Raw genomic sequence first — 19071 nt, 5'->3', positions numbered from 1 at the left:
TTCTCTCCAATGGATTCGGGTCTCCTGTGTGGGCATTGCCCATGTGTTGAGGCCCATTGGCCCACGTACAATGACTGAAACCCAATTTGGACAGGACAATTTACATATGTGTATATAGTTATAGATGTTGGAAATAATTTTTTACTTAGCCTTACAATATATTTGAATTTCATGGTCATTTTATTTTGTCTTGGCATTCTTCCGGGGGGTTTGGGGGGTGTCACTCTGAGTTGTTGCCCTGCATTGATGTGTAGGTAGTTGTGGGTGAGGGTGGGTGTGTCGCGTATGTGTGTGCCCGTAATCTTTTCTCCTGCCCCCTCCCCTGTGTCGTAGGTGCAGTACTCACCGTTGTCTTCTGCGCCGGCGTTCGTGCTCCTGGTAGAGGAGCAGGTAGACAATAGCTGGTAGGATGTGTAGTTCTGGTTCCATGCTGTCCAGATTCCTTGTGGAGTGTGTAGAGGTGAGCGTTTTCCCGTTCGTAGTCTGTTTCCGCCGTGTTTTTATCGGCGGGGCTCCCGCCCCGGAAAAGGTGGCGGATTAGTGAGTTATGATAGGGTGGGCGGTACATTGTCTCCCGCCTGTCTGTTGGCGGTCACCGCCGCGCTGTTTGTTTGTCCCGCAGTGGCGGTCGGAGTGTTAAAGTAGCGGTCTGTGTTGGCGGTTTCCGCCAGGGTCAGAATTCAATTTTTTTGACCACCTGCCTGTTGGCGGGTTGGCCGCCGCTTTAACACCGACCGCCAGGGTTGGAATGACCCCCTTAGTATATCTAAACTCTCCTTGGTTATTGACACCGCTAAGGAATCCACTGCGCCAGGGGACGTCTGCTTCAATGAGGCCCATGGAAGAACACAGCGGGCAGCGTAGCGGGTATATGGGCTCCTGAAGGCCAGATTTCGCTGACTGGACAGGACAGGTGGAGCCCTCCTCTACTCACTTGGGAAAGTGTGTCAGATCACTGTGGCATACTGCATGCTCCTCAACATCTCCCTGCGGAGGAATATCCCGTTCATCCCAGAGGAGGGGGAGCCTGCATTGCCACCAGGTGAGAATCCTGAAATGCCAATTAAAGATGACCGTGGTGAAGAGGAAGGAGATGACTTGCGAGAAGATCTCAACCACAGCTACTTCCCATGAGTGTAAGTATGTCATGTGATGTCATGACTATGACTGTACAATGAACTGTAGTTGTAAGAATGTGTGGAGTTTATATGTTCTTGAAACAGTTAGAGAGCAGATACTCTGCAAAAATCAGCCAAATGCTGATTGATAAGATAGCTTTTGACACATCCCCACCTGATGATGTTGCTTTGTTTCTGCTGGATTTATTGCAATGTACTTTGTTTTGCAGATGCTTGCTATGTGACTTGTGTCACATGTATGAATTTAAGCCTATACTCTTTGTTTTGTTCTTTGTATAGGTACCTTCACCATGATATCTTCATGTGGGGATTTCAGAGTTGTGACATTGGAAGATATGTGAAGCTTTTATGACATACGAAGTGGACATGGATTGTTCCAGGTAATGTAGGTCACAAAGTTTGGGTTTAGGAGACCTGTGCCAAACCTGCTTACACAGTGTTTGGATGGAAGTTCAGAAGTGCCCATTGGACTTGTTTTGTGTCCTGTGGTGGGCCTGAAGCATCATGTGTGTCATCATGTGCTCATAAAATATGTAGCCCTAGGTCACAACCAAGTCAGTTTCCATTTGCATTGGCTAAACACTCTTTTTGTATGACCTGTATGTACCTGTAGATGTGTTTCATCATTGTAGGCCACAGTGCCTGTCCCAAAACACTGACATATGTTTGTGTCATATTACCCAATGCATGAACATTGGATCATAATGGCCCTGGGACCAGGAACTGTTGTACTGTCATCTGTCTGAATCTTGGATTATGTGTTGTTGGATTACTTTGGAGTGGTATGTGATAAGGCTCAAGCTAGTGACATCAACCACTTCAATGTTTGCCTATTCTACAGGACAATGTCTGGCAAATCCCTTCCTTCTGTGGGCTAGAGGTCTGTATCTGTAAATATGTTCATTTGCTCAGTATGAGTCAATCATTTATGATTTCCAATAGTTCAGACATATGGACAGCATGTGTGCTAAACACTGTAATATTATTTTAAGTGTGACCAGACACCTGTATGTATGCGTTTGTGTGGGGTTGTGTAGTCCTGAGTTGGAAACTGTGTACATGCAACATATTCCATCTTGAACAAGTACCTCATCATTGTATGGTTCACATACTCTGACATATCTACATGGCTAATGATGAAATCAAAATCAGCAGACAATGAGTCAGTGATGGGTGATTTCCATGTGAAGCTACAACTAACAGAAAATTAACATGACATAAATTAACCAAAAAAAGAAATGTGGAAGGGTCAGCCATGGAGAATGAAATCATTGGGGTAGATTCCACACCAGAGTACACCTCCCATTTGAAATTGAAGGTGGTTCAGGATCAGTCCACATAGTGAATGTGTAACACACAAAGTAGGACCTGCAGAAAGAGGTTTATTGCTGTCAGTGGTGGGTGTCTTGCCACCCACACCTCCTGAATTCTTTGCTGGACGTCCCGCTTGCAGTGAGTAGGGAATCAGCTGCTACAGAGGCAGAGGTGTCCATTTGTTCTTCTGGCAGGGCCTCCCTTCCTGTGGCTGGCACTGATATCAATGGGGCTGTTGTTGATGAGCCAAAGGAAGGGAAAAATTGGTTTTGAAAAAGCATGATCAGGGTTGTGTGTATGTCCCTCAACACCCCTGTTTGGGAGGCCATGTTGGAATTGTGGGCCTCCACCTGTTCACGCATGTCCCTATGCATGACCCCCTGTAGCTGCTTGATTTCCTGGAGTTTGGTCAAAACCTGGCCCATCAGGCCTTGGGACTCCTGATAGACACCCAAGACGTGACTGGTGGTGTCCTGGCCAAGAGCAGCCCCAGTGTCCTCACCCCACTGGCCCACAGCATCCCTAGCATGCACCCTACCCCTATGGCGCTGTGTATTTGGCACAGGGTGCCATCTCCAACTTGGTCCCGGATCCTCAGTGTCCGAAGTGTTGAGCTGCAACTCAGGATCCAGGACTTGGGGCACAGGATGGTGGAAATTCTGCTAGGTACAGAGGTTGGGGGTGAATGGTTTCCTGTGATGTTAAAGCAACAGTGCTGGGAGGTGACATTGTGGGCACAGTGAGACTCACTGTTGCCGTCTGACCAGGATATACATATGGGCCAGAACCATCCTCCACATCCACAAGTCTAGGAATATTGTCGTCACTGGGAGCTTTATCCAGGGGGGTAATAGTAGTCTGTTCTGTGGCCTCCATATGCCCAGCAGCAGATCCACCTGTTGATGAAAAACGTACCTTGTTACTGGTTGAATTGTGACATCTACCTCCAAAGGTTTTGTGTTACAGTAAGCAGAGACCTTGGACAAAGTAATCCTATTGTGCCAAGTAACCATGGTATTGGGTGATTTGACATGACCTGTGTGAAGCATGCTTAACCAATTTGACTCAAACAGCTGATGAGATGTGCAGATCAGTTGCACTTTGGAAGATGGCATGAACATGAGATCCTACCACCAGTGCATCCAACACAGTGGAGAGACAACATATGCCTTTGACCATTTGGAGGCCTAGTTTAATGGAATGCAGGCAAGCCCAGGACTTTGTTGTATATGTGAATAGAGTCATCACGTGGCAAGTGCTGTGTCAATGTGTCAGCTGTCTATACCAATCTGGTGATGCTTCTTGAGGCATTAGGAATACTTGTGCACATTGGGTAAGGTGTCATTTCTGTCCTCAATAGTTTAATCTTGGGTTAGCAATTCTAGATGGAGCTAGGTAGACAGACATGTCTCTGAGTTGAACATGATCTGTATCTTGGTCACTCCCAGGTGAGTAAACTTCAATCCAGAGCTAGCACACAAGGATATTTGGACAAGTGACCACTGGGTTGGTGTTTCGAGTTACTGAAACAGGACCTATTTTGCTTTGCAGTCAGATCACTCCATCTACTAAACTATACAAATGGGATCCTCCCAGGTGAGTAAAATTCAATAGAGAGTTAGCAAACAAAGGAGTTTGGACAATGACCACTAGGCTGGTATTTGAAGTTACTGAAACAGGGCCTCCTTGGATTTGTAGTCAGATCACTCCCTCTACTACACACACTTTACAAATGATATCCTCCCAGGTGTGTACACTTCAATTGAGAGTTCACAAACAGGGGTATTTGGACAAGTGAACACTGGGCTGGTGTTTGGAGTTACTGAAACAAGGTCACCTGGAAGTTGCAGTCCAGTCACTCCCTCTACTACACACACTATACAAACGGCATTCTCTCAAGTGAGTACACCTCAATTGAGAGTTAAGACACAGGGGAATTTGCATAAGTGAACACTGGGCTGGTATTTGGAGTTACTGAAACAGGGCCTCTTGGGAGTTGGAGTCAGATCACTCCTTCTACTATGCACACTTGACAAATGGTATCCGCCCAGGTGAGTACACTTCAATTGAGAGTTCACAAACAGGGGTATTTGGACAAGTGAACCCTGGGCTGGTGTTTGGAGTTACTGAAACAGGGCCTCCTGAGAGTTGCAGTCAGATCACTCCTTCTACTATGCACACTTGACAAATGATATCCTCCTAGGTGAGTACACTTCAATTGAGAGTTCACAAACAGGGGTATTTGGACAAGTGAACACTGGGCTGGTGTTTGGAGTTACTGAAACAGGGCCTCCTGAGAGCTGCGGTCAGATCACTCCTACTACTACACACACTTGACAAATGGTATCCTCCCAGGTGAGTACACTTCAATTTTAGAGTTCACAAACAGAGGTATTTGAACAAGTGAACACTAGGCTGGTGTTTGGAGTTACTAAAACAGGGCCTGATGGTAGTTGCAGTCCGGTCACTCCCTTTACTATACACACTATACAAATGGTACCCTCCCAGTAGGGTACAATTCAATGAAAGTTAAGACACAGGGGTATTTAGTCAAGTGACCACTGGGCTGGCGTTTGTAGTTAGGGAAACAGCGCCTCCTGGGAGTTCCAGTCAGGCCACTGTCTCCACTCCCCAACACTTGACAAATGTTTGGGTTTACATATCTGTATGCAGACTGCATTTATGTTTGCGCATAAATTTACATTTTGGGACATACCACGAATCCTGGAATTCATTTTGGTATTGTGAGATTTACAGGCACCATTTACCATATAGCATATGATGGGCCTTGGTAGCTGTGATGTTGGATCCAATTATATACATTGACGGTGTTAAATCTTAGATACTCTGGGTATTGAATGTTGGTGAGGTACATAAACAAGACAGTCGCAAAAGCTGAGCTGAGAGCATGCATGACATTGTATGTTTATGACAGTTTTAGTGTTGTAACCAGACTCCATTCATCCAGGTATTCCTGTCAAGCCCTCGGGATGCAGGATGGCCAACACCTTCTCTTCCTAGGAAAAGTGCATTTTACTGGGTACTGGGAGGGCCAAAGCCAAGTCCTCTTGTTCTCCAACTGGTGCCTGGAGATCAGGGAATGGACTTTAGCCCCTGAAGTCCTTTAATGTCTTCCTAATGTCCTCCTGCAATGCAGGGTGGTACCTACAGCATTCACTCTATTGACTAACCTGTTCCACATTTCTATTTTCTTGCTGGGAGGAGTGTGCTGGACTTGGTCTCCAAACAATTGTGGCTCTACTCTAATGATTTCATCCACCATGACTCTCAACTCATCCTCTGAAATTTGTGCTTTTTTGGGCTGTGACATGACTGAAAATTAAAGGGTGTGACAGTGACTAACTAAACAAGACAAGTGAATATGGGAAAAAAATAGACGATGTGAGTGAAAGGTGTAAAATGGGGTGGGGATAAAAGCTTCCTTATGAACAAAAATGGAAGAAACAATGGCCCTCATTCTGACCCTGGCGGTCTTTGACCGCCAGGGCGGAGGACCGCGGGAGCACCGCCGACAAGCCGGCGGTGCTCCAATGGGGATTCCGACCGCGGCGGTAAAGCCGCGGTCGGACCGGCACCACTGGCGGGGTCCCGCCAGTGTACCGCGGCCCCATTGAATCCTCCGCGGCGGCGCAGCTTGCTGCACCGCCGCGGGGATTCCGACCCCCCCTACCGCCATCCAGATCCCGGCGGTCGGACCGCCGAGATCCGGATGGCGGTAGGGGGGGTCGCGGGGCCCCTGGGGGCCCCTGCAGTGCCCATGCCACTGGCATGGGCATTGCAGGGGCCCCCGTAAGAGGGCCCCTAAATGTATTTCACTGTCTGCTGCGCAGACAGTGAAATACGCGACGGGTGCAACTGCACCCGTCGCACAGCTTCCACTCCGCCGGCTCGATTCCGAGCCGGCTTCATCGTGGAAGCCTCTTTCCCGCTGGGCTGGCTGGCGGTCTGAAGGAGACCGCCCGCCAGCCCAGCGGGAAAGTCAGAATTACCGCCGCGGTCTTTCGACCGCGGAACGGTAACCTGACGGCGGGACTTTGGCGGGCGGCCTCCGCCGCCCGCCAAGGTCAGAATGAGGGCCAATGTGTGGTCTGTCTTACTGTGCTGCAGTGGAAATGCAAAGGATTGTGTTCTGCGAAGCATTGTTTTATAGTGTCCTTTGCAGGTGTGCCCACTTGGCCAATGTGTGTCAGCTATGTTGTTTTTTAATTCATCCAATGTGCACTAGTCTGTTACTTTGCTGAACATGGACCGCGATAGTCGACTGCCATTGGCTGACTGCTGCAAGGAGACTGCCACAGCAACTGTGTGTTTAGAATAGACATGGTGGTTGGCCGCTGCGCAGACAGCACTGGAGGTTGGACCACCTAGATCCAATCCACCACGCCACTGGTGGTCTGCCTTTTAGCTTGATGGACAGCAGTCCTGCATGTCTGAATCGTATTATGGCAGTCTAGGGACCGCCGGCATAGTGGTCTTTTTGGGACCACCAACATGACGGTCAACCGCTAAACTCGTTATCAGGCCCTTAGTCTGTCATCTGGTCCCTCCCCCCTTATGTGCCTATTTACTTAGTCTCTCAGCATGTTATGTTGTGTTGTGCCTGCCTAATCTCCCAGCTTGTCACCTTGTCCTAGCACCTTCTCTGTGGCTCAGTCTGTCATTTCTTTAGGGTGTATCACTGTCCCTTGGCACCTTGCCAGTCTCCTAATGTATCTCCTGGCGAGTCTTCAATTTCAATGTTTATGGGGTACTACATGACTCGACACCTCTCCAATAGTGTGTCTTCTTCCTGAACCACACAATGCCTGCAGACAGTAACTAATGTACCATAACATGACAATAAATAGGGCGTAATAGAGGAAATTAAAGTTAATAGATATAAAATAGTTTCTTGAAGATGCAGATACTTGCTATTTCTCAAAAGAGACAGAAAGAGCAGTCAAGTCCGACTGCTATTGTGTACCCAGAAGAGGTTCTCTAGAGCGATGAGAGTCTTACTCAAATGCATTGAGCCTTCTCTCACCACCTCTTATGCAAAGTAATTACTTCCTCTTGGTTGGACTGGAGATTGTGTACAGCCTCTTATTGATTTGTCAATGACAGTTGTCTCCTTGTGTTAATGTCTGAAGGAAAGGTCCAGGCCCTCTCTGTTTACTGAACTCTCCCTTCCATAGCTTCCAAATGTATAGAGAGACACTAGACACCTCACAGGTCTAGGTCTCCCCCTGAGGGTCCAGTGTGATCTAAGTGTTGGCAAGTTATTCTATCTCTGTTTAGATCATGTTACACAGCATCACACTGTCTGAGTCCCCCCCATGGGCACCCGCCAGGTACGTCCTCAGCAGACAAGTACTGACCTTCAGTTAATGTCTAACTAACATGTCTTTGAATAGTTGTCACCAACTGGCCCCAGTGATGCTCCAGAGGAAAGGTTTTCGGGTGACTCTCCAGCACCCTCACATACCCTCCACCAATCAAACTAGTGGAACAGGACAAGAGGTCTTGTGTTCTTATCCCTGACCAACCCTGACCAACCCTCAACTCAAGGATTTGAGTCAACATCTCTTTAAAGAGTATATTCACACACTGGGGGATTTTGTGGACACAGTGACTTGCTTAGAAAGAAGCATTGTTACCAAGATTTATATGGCCATCAAGAGTAGAAATATTGTTGCATGGCAATATCTGGACAGACTTGGTATAATGCCTGTTCCTTGGCTCCGTTAACCCTGTCATAGTTGCTGATGTTTTCATTTCGTGGGTTGGGAGTGAGGATGACCTGAGTGTGGAAAGGGCTATTGGGAATTGTTTATGTTTTTTTCTGAGAAAAGAGGAAACATTGCTAGGTTTGAACATGTGAGCAAACTCAAAAGGGGTGCTGTTCCTGTTGTGCATAAAATTAGAGCTGTCCGCCTTCGTGTCATACCAGAACTTAACAAAACTGTTGGATAAGGGATGCTCAAAAGGAGTTATTCAGCACATGAACTCTTCAGAGTGGGTTAGCCCAGATAACATTGTAAAAAAAAGGTTCCAATTTTGTGTGGACCAGCGCACATTATCCAAAAATATTATTGCAGACTGTCATCCTTTACCAAAAGTACTTAAAATACTGGCCACCCTGGGAAGCTCTAAATTATTTTCTCTGTAGGATCTCAGATCAGCATAACATCAGATTCCGCCTGCTGCAGAATCCCAGGATTTAACAACCTTCATCACACCATTTGGTGCATACAAATTTGTGCACATGGCATTTGGGCTGGTTTTCACAGCAAGCGTGTTTCAGAAGTTTATGGACACCATTTTTTTCAGAATCGCTGGTGTGCAGGCCTTCTAAGATGACGTGTTATTTTTTGCTGAGACCACCAGCAAACATTATTTAATACTGGAAAAATTTGTATTTGTGTTACAAGATATTGGTATCACCGTGAGGAGAGAGAACTGTCACTTTTTATAGCAACAGATGTATTATTTGGAGCACAGGGAATCAACCTAAATTTTCACTAGTGCGAGTGATTCAGAATGTTTCAGAACATAAGGATAAGGACACTTTCTGATCTTTATTAGGTCTTTGCAAATATTATTTATGTGTTATTCAAGGTTATAACCCTGTGGTACAGCCACAATCTGTTGAAGAACAGAGAAAAATGTAATGTAGTGATGATGCTAATGAAGCTTTTCTTAAGGTTAAGAATTTGATTATTTCAGCTCTAGCCTTGGTGACTTTTGTAGCTGGTAAAGCTTGTTTTTTGGCAATGGATGCCAGTCAATCAGGGTTGGAGCTGTCCTTTCTCAGTGGGTTAGTGACAAGGAACATATGATCACCTTTGTTTCACATTCCCTCACTGAGCCTGTAACTAATTATAGCATGATTGAATGACAAGACTTAGCCTGCTGTTGGGCTGTTGACAAATTTAAAACATTTGTTTGTGGGGAACAAGGTTTGACATGTACACTATTCACAGATCCTTAATTTATATGCTAAACTGGAATGTTACAGGGAAGGTTTCTGCTAGGTTTGTTCAGTTGCTGTCCAGACTGCAGGGATATATTTTGTTGATCAAATATATTCCTGGAGGTACGAATGTGAGAGCAGACTGCCTCTCTATTATACCTGTGGAAATTAATACTGATGATTGCTAGAGTAATTTTGTGGAGTGTGTTGTAGCTTAAATTGATGGTTTGTGTTCAAAATATGCTACATTTTCCAGTGAAGTTTGATTGAATGTGTTAAGTAATGATAACTTATTGCAAAAACATAATCAAATGTGTGAAATGTGTGAGGAATGGTTGGCCCAAGTAGAGAAATCTGGAACCTTGATCAAAACCCTTTGCTTAAGTAGCTGAGTAACTCGTGCCCTCACCAAGCACTGCTAATTACCCAACAAATTACAGCACTCATGACATATTTGATAACATCATCGATAATGTCACTGTAACATCTGCAGTAAAATTATTTTTTAGATAACTGTGCATGGCGGGTGCATGAATTATAGTTATCTTAGGGCACGAGGTACAGCTTACTTGAGATGACTCTAACTATAACTGATGAATTTCTATGGTTTGATATGTTTAAAATGTAAATCTAACTATAACGTATAACGTCCCAGTAAACTTTGATTTTTTTAAGTGAATTTCTATGTTTTTTTATTTTTCTTGTTGTGCAGCCATTTTAGCTATAGTTTATACACGTTATTTTAGCAAACTAGGCCCGCCGCTGTGCACTTTAACCTAGATGTGTTTCATTCTAGCTTTGTTATATTATGTTAACTGTTGTATTCTATTGAAGGATAAGCTCTGTTGGCTGCCTAGCAACTTAGAGGGAACTGGAATGTTGTGAATAGATTGTAAGGCAGGCAGTTGTTCATAAGACCTGCCAGAGTTGGATGTATATTTCTGAGCTGAAGAATAAAGAAGAAAAAGAAGCATTCATGTTGGCGCAGTGATCTTTATAGTGGTGACGAGGATGGGATCATAAAGGACGTGAACCAACCCTGGCAGGGTGAGAGATTTATTGTGACTTGTGGTGCGATGGAACATTGAGTTTGGTGGTTGTTGAGGGCTGTGATCGAGCCAGACAGTATTTGGACTTATTGTTTTTTTTGGTGCATTGGGAACAACACTTTTCATTGCAGTAGTGTTTCCCTGTTGTGTAAAAAGTTTTTTTCCCCTTCATATTTCATTGGAGGTGAAGCGACAGAAAACTATTATTTGTTTTTTTGGTTTTATATATTTTGATGGATTCTGGATGAGTCTCGCAATGTCTCTAGGCTCGGACAGCAAAGTTGGCAAGTACCTGGGTATATTTTGAATATACGACTTCAGGGGTTGAGAGAGCGCGTGAGTTAATGTTTGAGCCCGTTGGATTGGCATTTTAAATAAAGCACTTACCTGGAGAATCTCGAGAACGTTGCCCTGAAGAGTGCTCATGCTGCATCAGCAGTTTGGATTGTACGCGGCTTCGGCAGGAAGTGTTGTCAGCGTCGTCAGCGGTGAAACAAGGGAAACCTCTTGGAGAAAGAGGTCAAAGCAACATCATAGACACAACGACTATTATAACTCGCACTTGTAACGTTCTGTTGCACTGAAGCTCAGTCTTCAACTCTGCAGTGCTATGTTTTAGCCTACGCACAGCGTCAATGGTGACAGCGGTGATTACTAGCCCATGGACAGTGACAACGGTGACAACGGTGACTACTTTTTTTTCATTTTTTATAATTCATTTGTTTACTTGGTTATTTGTGCTCACAGTAGTTAGTTAAATTACATAGCAGACATGCAGTCGATAGCACCACCACCTAAATTTTTAAGCACGCCAGGTGAACCAAGCATGTCATGGGAAGATTGGAGGGAAGCATTTGAAACATACTTAGAGGCTTTGGGAGGAGCCATTTTTACGGACAAGAGGAAGTTAGCTTTATTAAAACACAATTTGGGTGTGGAAGGCAGAAAGATTTTTAAAACGTTGCCGTCTGCAAATTTCATTATGAATAAGGAAGGAAGGTCTGAGGATGAGGAGAATGATAATGAGGATGATGTATATACAATGGCTTTGGAAATGTTGGAGGAGCATTTTAGCAAGAAAGTAAGCATTGTTGTAGAACGTCACAATTTATTTTCTAAAACTCAGGCGCCTCATGAGTCTGTTGATCAATTTGTGTGTGCGTTACATACGCTAGCTAAATCATGCAGGTTTAGAGACTTGCATGAAGAAATTATTAGAGATCAATTAGTAAATCGTACATGTTGTTTGAAGGTTCAGGAAAAGTTGTTAAATTTAAAAGATCCATCTCTAGAGGAAGGCCTTGGCAGTGGCTAAACGTGTTGAAAACACGTCTAGGTATGTAAAGGAGTTAAGTAGAAATGATACTGAGGGTGCACTAGTACAAGCTGTTAACTCTGTTAAAATCAGCAAGAATACAACTAAGGTGGATGAGAGAAGGAAATGTTTTAAATGTGGAAGCGTAAAACATTTGGCATCCTCGACAAATTGTCCTGCAAGAGACGCTAAGTGTTCCAACTGCGACAGAAGGGGACATTTTTCGAAAATGTGTAATCAAAAAAAAGGGACTTACAACAGGAGAAATGTAAATTATTTACAAAATGGTAACCAAGGACAACAGTCGAGTTCCGGCGATCAGCTGTTGAGTTCCGTTGATGGGGAGGGAAGGGATAACCATTTTGAAATATTAATGCTTAACGTTTTGTCCATGGAAGAACAAGTGATTGCTTATAAACCTCCTAAGTGTGCGATAAGCATAAATGGTGTGGTGATAGACATGTGGGCCGACTCATGTTCCCCTTATACCCTCATTGATAAGGCAACGTGGAAAGCAGTGAGGGGTGGCAAATTGACTAAAGCTGAGGTGGATTTGGTGGGTTATGGAGGCAACAAAATTTCTGTGTTAGGGTATTTCCAAGGGAGGGTGTTCTTTAATCAAAGACAAGCAATGTGTGATGTTTATGTAGTCGAAAATGGTCGATGTCTTTTAGGCTGGAATGAACAAAAAACGCTGAAGATCATGTTAGATCCAAACAGCGAAAAACAGGTCTTGTCGGTTGGGGAGGAGAGTTCAGAGAAGTGGAGTAAGAAGTTTCCTAATCTTTTCAATAGTGAATTAGGTTGTTTGCAAAAGTTTCAACATTGCATTATGCTGAAAAGTGGGGCTGTCCCTAGTGTACATAAGGTCAGGAATGTGCCGGTTGTACTGAGAGATGCATTAAAGGTTGAGTTATCAAGATTACTGGATTTGGGTGTGATTGAGAGGATTGAGGCATCGGAATGGTTGAGTCCAGTGGTTTTGGCCCGCAAACCGAATGGCAAGATTAGAATGTGTGTAGATTTGAGGGACCTTAACAGTAATATATGGGTAGACAGACATCCTATTCCTAATATTAATGATCTATTGAGTGGTATTCAGGGGGGGAGAGTGTACTCAACCCTAGATTTATCCAATGCGTACCACCAAATAATGTTGCACCCAGAGTCCAGACATCTCACGTCGTTTATTACGCATGAGGGAGCCTTTAGATTTGTGCGTATGCCGTTTGGGCTTGCGTCTGCCTCAGCCGTTTTTCAGAGGCTTATGCAAAATCTACTTGGTGGTGTAAATGGTGTGAGGTTTTTTCAGGATGATGTGCTGGTATGGGCAAGAGATTTACAAGATCATGATGCCATTCTGGAAAAAGTATGTCGTATTCTTGAGGATGCAGGTTTGACTGTTGAAGCTAGCAAATGTAAATTTGCATGTCACAGTGTCGAGTATTTGGGCCACACTATTTCATGGAAGGGTATAACGCCCAAGGTTAATCTCATGGAAGCAATTGAGTGAGCACCTAGTCCAGTTAACAAAGATCAACTGAGGTCATTTCTTGGGTTAGCGGAATATTATGCTATGTTTGTGAGAAATTTCGCTGACATAGCACATCCTCTAAGAGTTTTGATGAAAAAAAATCTAAAATATGTTTGGTCGGATTTGATAAATTGAAGAAAAACATTATAGAGGCAGTCGAGTTAAACCTCTTTGTGGCACATTACCACACAATAATATCAATGGATGTGAGTATGTATGGGTTGGGCGCAGTACTGATGCAAGTGCATAATGGAAAGGAACATGTGGTAGCTTTTGCTTCACATACATTGAAGGGAGCAGAAACAACATACTCAGCTGTGGAAAAAGAAGCTCTTGCTTGTTCGTGGGGCATCACGTTCTTTAAAAATTATGTGTGGGGAAGGAGTTTCGAATTACATACAGACCACAAATCACTTGTGGACATTTTCACTACCTCAGGTGCAAGTCGTGCTTCTTCGAGGATCGCCAAGTGGTTATATAGATTACAGGAGTACACTTTCACAGTAAAGTATGTGCCTGGTATAATGAATGTAAACGCGGACTGTTTGTCGAGGTTGCCATTAGAAGATGTGTGTGGAGAAGAAGAGGAAGAATGGATTGTGGCTGACCTGCAAGACATGAAGACAAAAGCTATCAGTGAGGAAGTTTGGAAGACAGCGGTTCAGGAAGATACTGAACTTCAGGCAATAATAAGGAATCTACATAAGTGTTGGTCAGATTTGGGTGATGAAACCAGTGCGTTTCTAAATTTCCAAAGTGTGTGGTCTGAGTTGTCAATGCAGAATAATTTACTCAGGAGAGGTGATAAGTTGATAGTGCCGCACAAGTTGAGGCAGGTTGTTTTAGAGATTTTGCACGAGGGACATGGTGGTATGTCGGGCATGAAGAGGAAAGCAAGGGAGGATTTCTGGTGGCCGGGCATGGACAAGGAGGTTGAAAGGTTTGTCAGGAATTGTGTAAGCTGTGCTTGTAGTGATAAAAAGCACGTATGAGAGAACACTTGTCATTCCTGTACCTTTCCCGATCAAGCCATGGCAAAGGGTAGCAATAGACGTGTGTGGTCCGTTTGATTTTGGTCATGGTGGAAAGTTTTATGCCATGGTTATGATGGATTACCACTCCAAATGGCCAGAGGTTAGTATTGTCAAAGAAACTAAAGCTGGTGTGGTGATTGAGTTTTGTGAGGAAATTTGTAAAAGGGAAGGTTATTCCGAGGGGGAGGTGACTGACAATGGGACCCAATTTACTTCGCATGAGTTTGAGGACTATTTAACATTGTGTGGGGTGAACCATGTGAGGACAGCTGTGGCACATCCAAGAGAGAATGGGTTAGTAGAAAGATTTAACAGAGTGTTGTGTGACAATATTCAGCTGTCACTCCAGAATGGGTTGTGTTGGAGGACAGAAGTGAAAAACATGTTATGGAATTATCGCACGACTCCGCATTCGACGACCCAACAAACCCTGTTTGTTTTGTTGAGGGAAAGGAAACCATGTACTAAAGCTGTTCCGGGTTGGATGGGGAAAGCTGGTAAAAAAAGGTTAAGTGTAAGGAATCTTGGGGGTGATTCTCACCCTGGCGGGCGGCGGAGGTGCACCCGTCGCGAATTTCACTGTCTGCAATGCAGACAGTGAAATTCATTGTGGGGCCCTCTTACGGGGGCCCCTGCAGTGCCCATGCCATTGGCATGGGCACTGCAGGGGCCCCCAGGGGCCCCACGACAACCCATACCGCCATCCTGTTCCTGGCGGGCGAACCGCCAGGAACAGGATGGCGGTATGGGGTGTCTGAATCCCCATGGCGGCGCAGCGAGCTGCGCCGCCATGGAGGATTCAGAAGGGCAGCGGAAAACCGGCGGGAGACTGCCGGTTTTCCACTTCTGATCGCGGCCGAACCGCCGTGGTCAGAATGCCCTGCGGGGCACCGCCAGCCTGTTGGCGGTGCCCCCGTCATTTTAGCCCTGGCGGTCGACGACCGCCAGGGTTAGAATGACCCCCCTTGTGTTTAGAGTGGAGAAGATGCAAGGGAAGTATGATGAAAGAACTTTGGGAAAACTGAAAGAATGTGAGGTTGCAATTGGGGACTGGGTGCGAACCAGAGTATGGCATGGCAGCAGGAAGGGTTTGTCGAAATGGTCAGAACCAAAAATGGTAGTTGAAGTGAAGTGTTATAGTGTTGTTTTAAGCTATGGCAAAAGATGGAATATGGCTGGTGTTGTCAGATGTGGTGATATGGACGTAGCGGAGTGGAAGAAGCATGTTGGGGGTAGCTGTGGTGTGAAGGAGTCAAGAAGGGTGAGAAGGTCACAGAGAGTGATCAAGAAACCAGAATATATGAAGGATTATTATACAGATTAGTTGCATTTATGTGTTAGGATTATTATACAGAGTAGTTGCATTTATGTGTTTTCTTTTGTTACTTCTTTTTGTTTTTTTTCTTTTCTTTAATTTGTATATAGTTTTGTTATTTGTAAGAAGGGGAGATACGTTGTATTCTATTGAAGGATAAGCTCTGTTGGCTGCCTAGCAACTTAGAGGGAACTGGAATGTTGTGAGTAGATTGTAAGGCAGGCAGTTGTTCATAAGACCTGCCAGGGTTGGATGTATATTTCTGAGCTGAAGAATAAAGAAGAAAAAGAAGCACATTTGCGATCCTGTTTTATTTTCTCCATCTAGGTGTTCTTCACCTAGGTCAGAACTTCGTTCTTAAACAAGACATTTTTTCACTCTGTGCTTTTCTCAAGGCTGCAGTAAGGTAGGCTGCCGGCAAAACAGGTACACTTTGTCGCTAATGTTTACAGAAACTTACACACTCTTACCTGGGAATCCTTTCTTGGAACATCAGCTGTTTTATTATAAAAACACTACTTTGACCCATGTACTTTAGAGGGAGATTCCAGCCAGATGACCCCGACTGTATGCTGATTGCTAAGTGCTTCACTGCAGCTCCTTGTTTAGACTACAGGCCTCTTGCTCAGGTATGAGGGATGATGTCTTCCCAGGGGAACCTGAAGGGCAGAATTAGAGCTAAACATGCTGTGCTCTAGCCTAGCCTAGGTAGGAACTATTCTTAACGATCTTAGTGACAATATGGTAGTGTTATTTTTATGTTTTACTCTCCTTGTTACAATTTTAATCCTATTGTGCTTCATCGTCCTAGTTATTGCAATACATGCTTTATTATCTAAGATGCAGTTACTTCAATAAAACCTTATTGAACTATATTTTGCTTCTGATTGTCCTTGCATACGTGAGACTAATGTAATTGAGAGAAACGGATGAGATCTGAGTGAACACGATTTCCCTGAGGAGTCCTTTGTGTCAGCACCCAGTTGTTCAATCATCCCTTCTCTTGGGTGGAGATGAAGCACTGCTAGTCAGCCGGAAGAAAACCTAGATTAGGCCGACAGGTGTCACCTGGTGTGGGTGCAGACTCAGTCCCCCACAGTATAAGTGGTTCTGCCACCCAAATCCGGAAGTCTCATTAGGATAATGATGAGACATGGCGCCGTGAACGTTTGGTCAGGCCCTAGTTTTTGGGTCCTCCTGAGTATCTCTGTCTCACTACATGCAAAGACACCTCAGTACTATGTACGGAGACGTCCATGGTATTGAGGATTTTCCTCCTTCCTCAGCTAGGTAGGGAGTACCTAACTAACACTGTAGGTTGTTCAAGCTTGAACCCTAAAATGACAATCCCCATTTGGTGTGCTTATCTCTGAACAAAATTACCATTCATCATGGTGAACCCGCAACTGCAGTCAGTATGCGACCACCCCTTACTGCACATTTATTTGCACATGGCCTAACAGCCCAGGGGGGTCCTGTTACATTTGTTGTTGAGGCTCCTCCAGCTTACAGAACAGAAATGTTCAATTCTTGGGTCACATTCCAAGCAGCTGATGGGAACACAAATACATTTCCTCACTATACACCTGCAAACATACATGCACAATATAGAGCATATGCTTATCTAGAAATACCTCTACCTTATCAAGAACACAATAATTGGCTTGATGGCACCCTACCACATACAATTCTACACATTAGGTTAGGTCCTTTAAGTAATGATGGCCCTACCTGGCCTTTATTGCCCACATATACACCTCACCCTGATGCAGCAACCTTGATGTTAACTGAAGTCTGCAAGCCTATATACTGAACTTACGGAAATACACAGGCGGTTAGTACAGTTTGTAATGCAAACATTAAATACAACCCCAGCACGTGCTGCCCCAGCGCAACCACATGCAGTAATGCCAGGCATTAATCCTGTGACTGTATGTTCAATTATGGGTAAAGTACCTGCCAAACGAGAAGAGATTCCGTTTTGGTTAGCTCAAAAAATAGATGCACTGGAAGCAGCATTTCCCCATATGGGACCTCAGGATAAGCATAGTTAATATTCTATGTGCTTGCCACTTGGGATGGTTCCCGCAGTAGATAACTGCAATACTTGGGCCACGGTATTTACCACAGTCTGTACTACGCACACAGTACACCGACACGTGCCAATCTACCGGAAGTGTTAAAACAAATTCAAGATGAATACAGGGCTGACCCGGCCATGGACTTGGGGCTGCAACTTATGGGCAATTGTGCCACGGTATCTTCAATTATATTAAGTAACCTTAAACTTAAAGGGTAAGCAGTTGCACTAGCAGTGCACATGCGGCTCTAGGACATTCTTCCACAGGATCAAGAACGTGAGCTGCCAAACATTATCACGGAGACCTACTCTAGCATTGGTTGAGGTATTCTGGGGGCCAGACCCGCAAAACCACAGCTTCAGTGTAAATCTAATAAAGACTCCACCAAGCAAGAACCTGAGGGTTCTAAAAAAACGCTGGGATAAAAAACAACAAGCACCTAAAAAAGAAAGGGGAGAATCTCCGCATACGGAGATCCCACAGAATAGATATAGTATCAGAAATAGAGATAATATAAAAATGCCTGACAGATATCAATATACTGATACACGCCAATCTTGTTCCTTTCACGAGTCACTGGAAAAATGCAGCAAGAGAGGTGGGCAGTCAGAGCAAAGAACTGAGCACATGAAACTGAGACAGGAATCACAAAGCTCTATAGACGTTTCCGGTAAAAAAGAAGAGAAACTTACCCCTCAAACACCCCAATTAAAAAAAAAGAAAGTGGCAGCGGTTGCAATTCTTCATGCCACTCAAGAAGAGGGCTCTATTGAAGAACAAGATGTGGGCACTAGCTCTGCTAGATAGTGTGGCACAGGTCACAATAGTTCGCCGGAATCTTCAAGAGCATCTGGAGGTTAAAGCAACTGATGACTTGAACGCAATCGGTGCAATGTTTTGGGACCGCGTCATAAACATTTATGATATTCTACTGGCTGAAAAGGATTGGCCACCTGAATTTGTACGTACTTGCTCATATGGGGAAGATGCTATCAAATCTTCTTTCTTGTCTCTTGTTCCCGATAAGCTCGCAGAGTCTATGCCATTGATTGGGCATTGGCGCAGGCACCCGCGTTATACTGCAACCACGTAGGGTGGGATAAAGATTACCCTATCATGTAATTCCAATTCTAAATCTACCCCAACCTCAACCCCAATACCCAATAAAACATGATGCTAAAGCACCTGTGAGGGAAATCCTCACACAACTAGAATACCAGGGTGTAATCGAATCCTGTGTCTCACCAATGAATAATCCTTTATTCCCTGTAGTTAAACCAGACCATTCACACAGAATAGTCTTAGACTATAGACACT

The sequence above is a fragment of the Pleurodeles waltl genome, chromosome 4_1, assembly GCF_031143425.1.
Source record: "Pleurodeles waltl isolate 20211129_DDA chromosome 4_1, aPleWal1.hap1.20221129, whole genome shotgun sequence".
Classification (NCBI taxonomy): domain Eukaryota; kingdom Metazoa; phylum Chordata; class Amphibia; order Caudata; family Salamandridae; genus Pleurodeles; species Pleurodeles waltl.
Note: the sequence above shows the minus strand (reverse complement) of the source record.